Source organism: Pimephales promelas, chromosome 2, assembly GCF_988280905.1.
Source record: "Pimephales promelas chromosome 2, fPimPro1.hap1.1, whole genome shotgun sequence".
Taxonomy (NCBI): domain Eukaryota; kingdom Metazoa; phylum Chordata; class Actinopteri; order Cypriniformes; family Leuciscidae; genus Pimephales; species Pimephales promelas.
The window spans coordinates 21,336,531-21,347,240 of NC_142770.1; the positions used below are offsets into that span (position 1 = coordinate 21,336,531).

Consider the following 10,710-nt stretch of genomic DNA (forward strand, 5'->3'; position numbering starts at 1 on the left):
GTGATCAATGCCCCTTACGAAAACGTCTGTGAGACACATGTATCTATGTTTGCATCCAAAGACTGCAAGTATTCAGATACACCCGGAGAACAATCCAGATCTCAGCAGCTTTCTTCGCTTAAAATGAATCTGACATGCATTAAGTCAAACCAAAGTATAGATTTTGGCTCTCTTGAATGAAGGTATTCATTGCATTCAAAGCGGACTGCTTCCACTTCCCCTGATTGGCTTCACCCGAGTACATCACACATGTCGATCAGTCATTGGGTCACTGCCTACAAATTATTACATATTGGTAATGGTATACATCCCAGGAAGATTTCTCTGAGCAATGATATAGTTGTTATATTAATCAGTATGTCTTAAGACATTGTGGCCACATCCACTCATTGAACCTGCAGAGGGCAGTCTAATGGGAATATACGTTTTGTAGTTTATTGGTGGAACCAAGAAGGTCACATTAGGCAAATAGCGCATAACTTAAATGTTCAATCGTAATATGCTAGTTCAGCATTTAACACTATCCTAGATTATACATAGATACTAGATATACACACTATACATGTACTATGCAAAACCATAATTACATACTAGACTATACATTTAAAACTAAACTATACTAGACTTTGTTCAAAAGCAATTCATTTTGTTCAAATCATAGGTGGCTTAAAAGAATTTGTACATTGCTTTGTCTAAAGGTTTATTTTAGCAATTCCTTTGGGTAAGTCTTAGTTTTGATGTACACTGTAAACATGTTCCTGCCTTAAATTTTTATTTATTTCTTTACAATCAACTTGGATGTTTAAGTCATTTCAACTTAAATGACATTAAACTCACTCAAACTAAGTTGAATCTTGTATAACCTACACTGATAACATTGATTTTGTGGTGAAGTAAATACTGCAAGAAAAAAAAAATGTAATTTACATGAAAAAAGTTAGTTGAGGCAAGAATTTAAAAAAAGTAAATTCTACAGTACTACTCAACTCAATCGTGTTGAAATGAAAGCGTAAATATCAACATTATACAATTAAGTAAAATTACTCAACTTTTCTTATACTGGTGTTCCCATCATGCACTGAGCCATGAATAATTAATGAGGTTTTATTTTTCACTGTTTTCCATATGTATTTACACTACAGTATTTTATCATTGCTTTTGTTGTTAGGATTAGTAACTTGCCATTTTGTGACATTTGGAGTTCATTTTCTTCTTAAAGTTACACAAAAACAACCCATCAAATGTTACCGTCATTGTGTATTGTCTACCAAGTATTGAGGTCTGCGTTCAACTTCAGAAATGAAGATACGGTGATACACACTATGTGTGTTGATTACTTAAACATTTCTGAGTAAATCATATACTTAAAAAGTGTGATCTAATTCAAAGATATGTTGAGTAAAATGTTAGCTAAAATAAAAATTAGCTAAATAAAAATGACTTAATTTCATATATTACTTTTACTTAAGTATAGTTTACTTAATTCTGTGTGAAAATATCAGTGCAAAAACTTGCCTTATAAAAATTAAGTCAATTTTGCTCATTGTTTTTTTTTACAGTGTACAAAATAAAATCAAATAAAATTGCTTACCATATTAAAGCTTTGTAAAAAATAATCCTGTAAAAAAACGGTAAACTACTGGCAGCTGTGGTTGCCAGCCTCATACCGTAAAAATATGGTGTTACTCTTTTTGAAATTAACAGCTAAATACCGTATTGTGAGTATAAAACTTTAATTTAACAGCTATATGCTCCAACACAAAAACAGTAACACACTGTTTTTTTCACGGTATGATGCTGGCAACCACAGCTGCCAGTAGTTTACGGTCTTTTTTTTTTAAGGATTATTTTTTTACAATGTAAAGCAATCTAAAAACATATGTTGTCATAACTTGACCATAATTGTATTACAGTGTATTACGGTGCTCTGGTTCTGCCTTACGTCACTGTGCATATGAAGAGTTCAGATGCAAAAGCCTCTAAATGCCATTTGAAATTTTCTTCTTTAATGATAATTTTTATCAAACTTGTATATTTAAGTTCAGTAATTTCACTTAAATGGCAATGATAATTACCTACACTGTAAAAAATGCCTGTGAAATCTACAGTTATTTACTGTAGATGTCACAGTAACAATACTGTAAAATATTTTTACAGTAGAATATTGTAAAGTTTACAGTAAGACCTTAAAAATCACAGTAGTTCAAGCATTACAGTGGAAATCACAGTAGTCAAAGCATTACTGTAAAAAATCACAATACAGCCACTAAAGTACTGTAAATAGTAAAGTAAACTACTGTAATTTTCCTTTTTTTATCATATCTTTCTTTGTAACCCTTGTGTTGTAACTTGTACTCTGATGCACCTGCTGCATGAGCTTTCTATATATATATATATATATATATATATATATATACTATATATAAATAATTTAAATATCTTTTGTTTGTTTGTATTTGTGACTGTAAATGGGTGTTAACAGGGCATAAACATATTTAATCCTTATCTTAAACTTCTCCAAAGTCTCCCCTAACAATATAGGCTTCATAAATGCATAATTTTTTGAGATATCATATCATCCTCTGATTTGAAATGAAGCATGACCATTGGTTATAAGTTGCAATAGTATTCACACTTTTCTATAAATATTAACATATACATTTAATAAATATATTCTTAATGTTGGTTGTTTTTATCTTTTAGCTTAACGTTATATACTTCAATATTAATAACATTTGATTAATCATGAGTTTTGAATTTGAGCCAAAACTCTCAAGCTTTCTAAGTATGTTTTGATTAATGTATCTATTCAGAATGAAGAAACCTTTTTATTATGTGTAGGTTATGTGTGCATTACTTTCCAAAATTGGGGCTGCCTGGTTAACTCATAAATACGTAACATGGGATTTTTATTTTACAAAAATCAGTGTTTTTATATGTATATATATATTTTCGAAAGCAGGAGAGATAAATGTGCAAGTTTCCAGAGCTGTTTCTGAGCTGCAAGGCGAAATCAAAACGCCGTCAGAGTGGGCGGGGTTTAGGCAGTCAAAGCTAGAGTCTGTTAGAAAAAAGCGCGAAAGAAGCATTTGAATTTCTGTTTCGTCGTCAGTGACAGAAAAGCTAAGTTAATAGTCGAATTTACGTTTTCGTAACAGCCTTTAACGTTAAGCTCCGTTAATAAGTCTAGTATTTTTCAAATGTGCGTTTCTTTATACACGGCTTTGTCTTGTGGTTGTAACGTTATTTATTTTGTTTTCGTCTTTGTGTTGATATCTTTCACTTTTTGCCTGAGAGGAATTCAGCGAAAACGTTTCCGTGAGAGCGCCGACGGAGACGTTTTTACAGCCTTTAAACGTTATTAGTATTAGTTAGCCAACAGTTTACCTAGTTATCGGTAGCTAGCTAGCCAGGAGAATATTTTTCCCCCACCCGTTGCCTCAGCCGGAGTTTCCATCTTGGGATCGCGGATCCTTCACCAACTGCTAATGGGGATTCGGGACTTCCAGAAAATCAGTAAGTAACGTTAACTTTACGTACCATTTTACACCCCCCAACATAATGCAGGTTGACAAGCCTCCAATTGTTCAAGTAAATACAGGTTTGTTTGTGTCAGGTTTTGGTGGTTGAGCATTTTTTCTTTAAAGGGTTAGTTCACCCCAAAATGAAAATTCTGTCAGTATTTACTCACCCTCATGTTGTTTCAACCCCGTAAGACCTTCGTTCATCTTCGGAACACAAATTAAGATATTTAGGATATTAAAATCGCTCCTGCATACAGTCCATAGGCTTCTTGAGGGACTGGCTCTTGCTGTCCTCGAAAAGTAATTGAAGACATCGTTAAAATAGTCCAAGTGACTACAGGGGCTCAATCTTAAGTTTATCAAACGACGAGAACACTTTTGTGCGCAAAAAAACAACAAAAATAACGACTTTATTTCAACTATTCACTTCCTTCTCCATAAGCCTATAGTCCGTTAACGTAGTGTGATTGCGTAGAGCTACGTCACACGTAGGCTCACTATTGGTCGACGCTGGTCATGTGTGTGTGATGCGTGTGACGTACAATAACAGAAGCTTACGCTATTAAACTAGTTAGCTGACTCGCGCAGAGGGAGAAATAAACGAATAGTTGAAATAAAGTCGTTATTTTTGTTGTTTTTTTGCGCACAAAAGTGTTCTCGTCGTTTGATAAACTTAAGATTGAGCCCCTGTAGTCACTTGGACTATTTTAACGATGTCTTTTATGACTTTTCGGGGACGGCAAGAGCCAGTCCCTCAAGAAGCCTATGGACTGTATGCAGGAGCGATTTTAATATCTTAAATATCTTAATTCGTTTTCCGAAGATGAACGAAGGTCTTACGGGGTTGGAACAACATGAGGGTGAGTAAATACTGACAGAATTTTCATTTTTGGGTGAACTAACCCTTTAATAGACCTCACCTCACAATAATAACGTTAAGTTATAACATGGTGCTAACGTCTATCTCAATTATTGGTTAAATGCTGGGTAACTTAACAGTTAAAGTCACTGTTGTCCACTGTGTGAACAATATTTTAATTAAGAGAAAATTGATGTAACTTAGAGTGGTAATTGATAAAGTTATTGTGGTAAGTTACTTAGTTTTTTTATGAGTAAACATGCACAAACCTAAAGAGAAAAAAAAAGGCTCATTGCTTTCTTATCAACAATTTTTATAAAGCTTTTTCTATCCTAGTTAGTTACCTTCTTTCGAGTGACTCTTTTGTGCATCCTCGTTTCCTTTCCTTGTTTCCTTTCCTTGCGTCTCAGCTCCACCCCCTGTAGGACGCGAGGGAAGGAAGCGAGGAAAGGAAAGGAGGACAGAGGAATCGAATAAAAGCTTTTTATATACATTGGAATTCTTGATCACTCGAGCGTCACTCCACAGTGTCATCAGCAGCGCTAAAAGGATCTGCCCTTATGATGTTGAAGTTTGGTTATTTAATAAATTCATAATAAATAATAATAAAGATAGGCAATACTGTTGAAATATCTGAGATGTGTGGTTTATATAAACTGCAAAGGTAAAGTATAAATTAAAATGATTGTGACCGATGTGAAGGGGGAGGAGAATTGACACGTGCGTCACGTTTAGTCAACATAACAGTTCCGCGTAGGATGCACCTGTGTATCCTCGCTTATGACTCCTCAGGAAGCCTCCTATCTCCTCGATCCTCGACTCCTCACGGTGCAATTAGAGAATTGAGATGTCCTTCAAGATGGCTGAGCTCGATCGGTTTCCGGGTCATAGGAGGGAGGACGGAGGAGCGAGGAGACGAGGAGGGATATTGAGAAGCACCCTACATCTTTGCTGGCATAGGAGACTAACGGTAGCTACCACTCCCTCAGATGTAGAAGAGGCCCAGCTGTCTCCTCCCTATCACTCCAAGGATTATCATGCTTGGTAAGTTTCACATTCACTGTTAACAAATCCTTAATGTATTAACTTTATGCACAAGCAAAGCAACGTTTCTGGAAAACACTAGTGAATGCAGAGTTTGTGTCGTGCCATTCTCTGCACTAGTCAGCAGTCACTTCAAAAACTTAAGTTATGTGGAGTAAGTTACTCTCTTATTTTTAGTAGCCACCTATAATGTCGTGATTACTATTTCAGATTGCTTGCTATGCCTGTGTCACTCATTGTTTTTCTATCACCAAACCAGTAACTGCTATTTAAAATCCTTAAAATTCACCTCAAAATGAAAGTTTCCGAATAATTTACAAGATATCCATGTCTTTCTTTCCTTCCTCAATGAAAGAGAAATGACATTTTTGTAGGAAAACATTTCTAGATTTTTCTTTGAATAATGGGCTCCAGTAGTCCAACAATTGTAGATAAAAAGTATATAAATTATAATTTTTTTTTCAGAAAATGACTGATCATTTCGCTAGATAAGACCCTAATCCTCAGCTGGGAACCTGTATAGTGCGTTGAAGTACTTCAAAGACCTTTGAAACTGCATTCATTTGGACTTTAAAACGTTGTTTACAATTGAAGCCCATTATCCAAAGAAAAATCAAGAAATGTTTTCCTCAAACTTAATTTCTCTTCCACTGAGGAAAGAAAGACATGGATATCTTGGATGGCATTAGGGTGAGTAAATTATTAGGAGATTTTCATTTTGAGGTGAACTAATCAATCCTTTAATCCACTGCTTCAAAGATATGTATGCTCCCTGCCCTGTTTTTACAATAATTTATGTGGAAAAAATCTTTTATTGAATGTATCGCTATGAAATATAATTTTTGTGATGACTCTTGTCTTTACTAAGGAGAGACTGCAAAAAAATGGATGCTGTCGATCAAGGGGAGGGTCGTAACCCCACCTGGTGCTCACATGGTGGACTTCACCACTGCCTTGGCCGCTCTCTTCGCCTGTTACGTATTCAACCTACAGTATTAGGTGGAAGCCAGCACAACACTGGAGTTTGATCAGAGGTATTTTTATATTAAATAATTTGATTGCAATGTAAAAGCACATTGACAATTGAAAAGCTGTTCAAAATCATCTTCTCCCTTTAAAATGTTATGTAATAGGTAGGGCCCTATGAAATCCATTTTATTTTTTCCCAAATTCCGTTTTATTTTTTCCCAAATTTCGTTTTTTCCGTTTTAATTTTAGGGAATTAGGTTTTTTTTTTACCCTTGACTGTTATTTTAGTTGTAAAAAATAGTATGCTTTTAAAGTTAATGATAAAAATCTATTAAAAAAATAAAAATAAATTAGGAATGACCTTAAATTTATTGAGGTAATACAGACAATTACTCAGTAGCCTTTTCAGGACAAATACTGCATGATGCAACATAACACTGCACTCTTCAAGTAACAACAAAATATGGTTATGAGCTTTAAACTGTCCAGTAATATAAATTATATTAGTTTATAAGTTTAAATAAAGTCACACTCTGTCTCTCATGGAGTTCGCTTCGCCTTTGTCCAGTCCGGCGCCTCAGACAGACGTGGTGTGCACGTCGTGTGTGTGTGTGTGTGTGTGTGAGAGACGCGTGAGTGAGAGAGAGACGGAGGGAGAGCGGGGAAATACAACTGAATGAATACGCTGCGTGTTTTAAATAGTGTTAAAAACCGAAACGCAGTATGTGGCGGCGAATTAAGTGTGGGAAACACTGCATAAGTCACGTGCGAACTGCTCGGCACTGACGGCTTATACCGTTGAGTTTCTTAACTTTTAGTCGACGAAAGGAGAGCCGCTTCGCCATGCTTTCATTGTTTTGATTTCGTCATTGGAGCTGAAATGATGGGTTGGGGGGTTGAGTCGCCCAGATTTGCTTCCCCCGGTCTGCATTTTCAACAGACATACGTTCTTCTCCCACACAAAAACAGAATTTCAAACCAAATATGTAAAAATCCACGAAATTCCGTGTTAACACTAGATTCCGCGTTAATTGGCCAATTCCGCGATTCCGTCCGCGATTTCGTTATCGCGGAAATCATAGGGCTCTAAATAGGGCTGGGCGATATGTCTGAAAACTGTATCACGATATAAGTGTTTCATATTGGTTGATATCGACAATTATTGATATTTTTATGACCTATTTAAAATAAGGACCATGAGAAAAATATATTACATTTAAACATTTTTATTTTAAACCTAAAGGATTAGTTCACCTTAAAATGTAAATTTCCTTATAATTAACTCACCCCAATGGCATCCAAGAAATCCATCTCTTTCTTTCTTCAGTGGAAAAGAATTTAAAGGAGAACTCCAGCGTAAAATGAACCGTTGGTCTAATAACACATTTTTACCTAGTCAGCCGTTCTCTGATATTTGTTTTCATGATAATCGAATGTAAAGAGTTTTATCTCTAAAAACTGTTTAGATTATAACGCTAGTATATGGGGACATATAATAAGTAAGATCTATCGCTAGTTAATACCACTAACAAGGCTCAAAATAGCCCCACACTAACACCAAACGGCATTCGTGGTTCGACTTGTCGAGACTGTTTTCCCAAGATGGCTCCTGCCTGTATACGCGAAGTGGACTGTCTTGATAAAATATCTTCTTATTATACTGTCTGTACACTTACAAAGTTCTCAATGCTTCGTTTTGGATGTAGGGACCCTCATTATGTTACTATGTTAGTGTGGGGCTATTTTGAGCCTTGTTAGTGGTATTAACTAGCGATTTCTTTTTACTAAGTCAATGCCCCCATATACTAGCGTTATACACTAAACAGTTTTTAGAGATAAAACTCTTTACATTCGATTATCATAAAAACAAATCTCAGAGAATGGTCGACTAGGTACCAATATGTTATTAGACCAAAGGTTAATTTTGCACTGGAGTTCTCCTTTAAGAACTAATCCTTTAAAGGGAAAATTAAGCAGTCAATCAAGTTTACAAGATTTACTAGATGGATTTCCACTATAATCAACAATTATATAAGACACATGACAAATGTAAACATATAAAAGAAAAAAAGTAAAAACTTAATATCTTTCGCCGCCAGGGTGGCGCCATTGCGCAGTATTCTAACATGTGACGTAACGGGGTTAGTTGGCTTTAGTTAATAGGCTTTGGGCAGTGAATATCCCAACATCAAACTGTTTACACCACAGTGTTTTGACCGCGGACGACTAATGTTAGGTACAGTTATTAGACAAAAAGACAATGTCTAATGTTATGTTGACAATCTGCACTGTGTTCACGTGTTCAAACATTGTTCACGATGTCTGCCATCATATTCCCGTCTCGTCAACACCATGTAAGTTACGTTGCTATGTAGAGCAACACCATGTAAGTTACGTTGCTATGTAACCACCAACGGTGGTGGTTTGGGGCGAAGAGCGGGTTTGAAATGCTAACAGGTGTCAGTATGGCTGTTGAATTGCGATGCCCACTGTGTCAGAGTCCATCTGCTTTCAAGAGGTTGATCTTGACCATGCGTGGTCAATTCTGCATCACTGGCACGCACGTTTACCATGCTATACCATCTATACTAGTTAAAACTCATAAATAACTACAAATAACTAATGTTAGGGTAATCTGTTATGTTTTGTTGCGTGTTTCTTAAAATATATATATATATATATATCGGCCGATATATAGGAATATCGGATTTTAAAACCAACAAATATTTGTAGCGGTATCGGCCTTCAAAATCCTTTATCAGTCGGGCTCTAGTTAAAATAACTGATCGGTCACGAGACGTCTGAATCGGTGTATAACAAATTGGTAACACTTTACAATATGGTTACATTTATTAAACTCTAGTTAACTACATTAGTTAACATTAACTATTAATAAACTGCACTTCTACAGCATTTATTAAACTTTCTAAATGTTAATTTCACCATTTACTAGTAGCCTAAATTATTTAAATAAGTTGTATTTGTTAAAGGAACACTCCACTTTTGTTTTTTATTGGCTCTACAACTCTCCCAGAGTTAAACAGTTGAGTTTTACCGTTTTCGAAACCATTCAGTCGATTTAATGTTTCTTCTTTAATTTCAGGGCTCCAAATAGGATTCTCTGTCTCCAAGGTCAAGGCATGCAAGAGGCCATAGACCTTTGCCAAGTGGCAGGGGAAGTTTATTTTCCTTTCTGTTTTAAATGTTCATGCAAATGTTAAATATATATTTTTTTAATGTTCAATGTTTTATTTTATTTCAATATTGCCATAATGTTATTTATTGCTCTTTAGAATGGGGTAATCAGTTATTTGCACAACTTCAAAGTAGTTACATTTTTTGACTGTATTGTATCAATTTGCATTATTGTTCCATTATAGCAACTAGTCATACGGAACTAGTGAATGAACTAGTAACAGTTTGCTCTGTAACTTTACAAATCTTGTAATGAAATAGGCTCGTTGTATCAATTTGTATTAGCCTATTGTTCCGTCATAGCAACCTGTCATACAGAACTATTGAATGAACTAATAACAATTTGCTCTGTAACTTTAAAAAAACGTTTTGTAAAATTTTCTTCAGTTGTAAATTAAAGGAACACGACAACTTGTTAGGACTTTAGCATATTCACTGTATCCCCCAGAGTTAGATATATCTCGTGCATGCTGTAACTCTGTCTGACACACCCACCGCTAGCCTAGCTTAGCACAAAGACTGGGTCTAAATTGCTCCAACTAGCATACTAATCCCAATAAGTGACAAAATAACGCAAACATTTTTCTATTTACATGTTGTGATTTGTATAGTCACAGAGTGTACAAAAAACAAGGTCATATGTGACACAGCCATCTTTACCGTATAAATATTGGGAACTATATTCTCAGAAGGCGAAGCACTGCTACTTGGGCGGAGTGATAACCGCAGCACCCGAGACGCGTTATGGAGAGGAGCAGAGAGTTCGTTCAGAGTTGGAATAATAGAGTCAGCAATTACTAGATAGTGAAAGCATAGTTTACAATCATGGGTGTTCGCTGTATTGTAAAGAGCTGCGACAATAAATGGGAGACCAGGTTATGCCATGATGTTTCAAAGAATTCCGAACAAAAATGCATCCTGACTAATAAATATCACAGGTCAGCATTTTTGTTTGGAATTCTATGAAACATCATGGCATTACCTGGTCTCCCATTTATTGTCGCAGCTCTTTTAAAATACAGCGAACACCCATGATTGTAAACTATGCTTTCACTATCTAGTAATTGCTGACTCTATTAATCCAACTCTGAACGAACTCTCTGCTCCTCTCCACGGCGC

General features: G+C 35.6%; 1 long non-coding RNA gene across 1 annotated transcript; it reads left to right on the forward strand.

Annotated features, from left to right (window-relative positions):
* The first annotated feature begins 2,438 nt into the window (after positions 1–2,438).
* Positions 2,439–10,050, forward strand: LOC120468241 (uncharacterized). Its single transcript, XR_016145767.1, has 4 exons — positions 2,439–3,516; positions 5,373–5,427; positions 6,296–6,461; positions 9,500–10,050. It is a non-coding gene; the product is annotated as an uncharacterized LOC120468241 (long non-coding RNA).
* Positions 10,051–10,710: the final 660 nt, after the last annotated feature.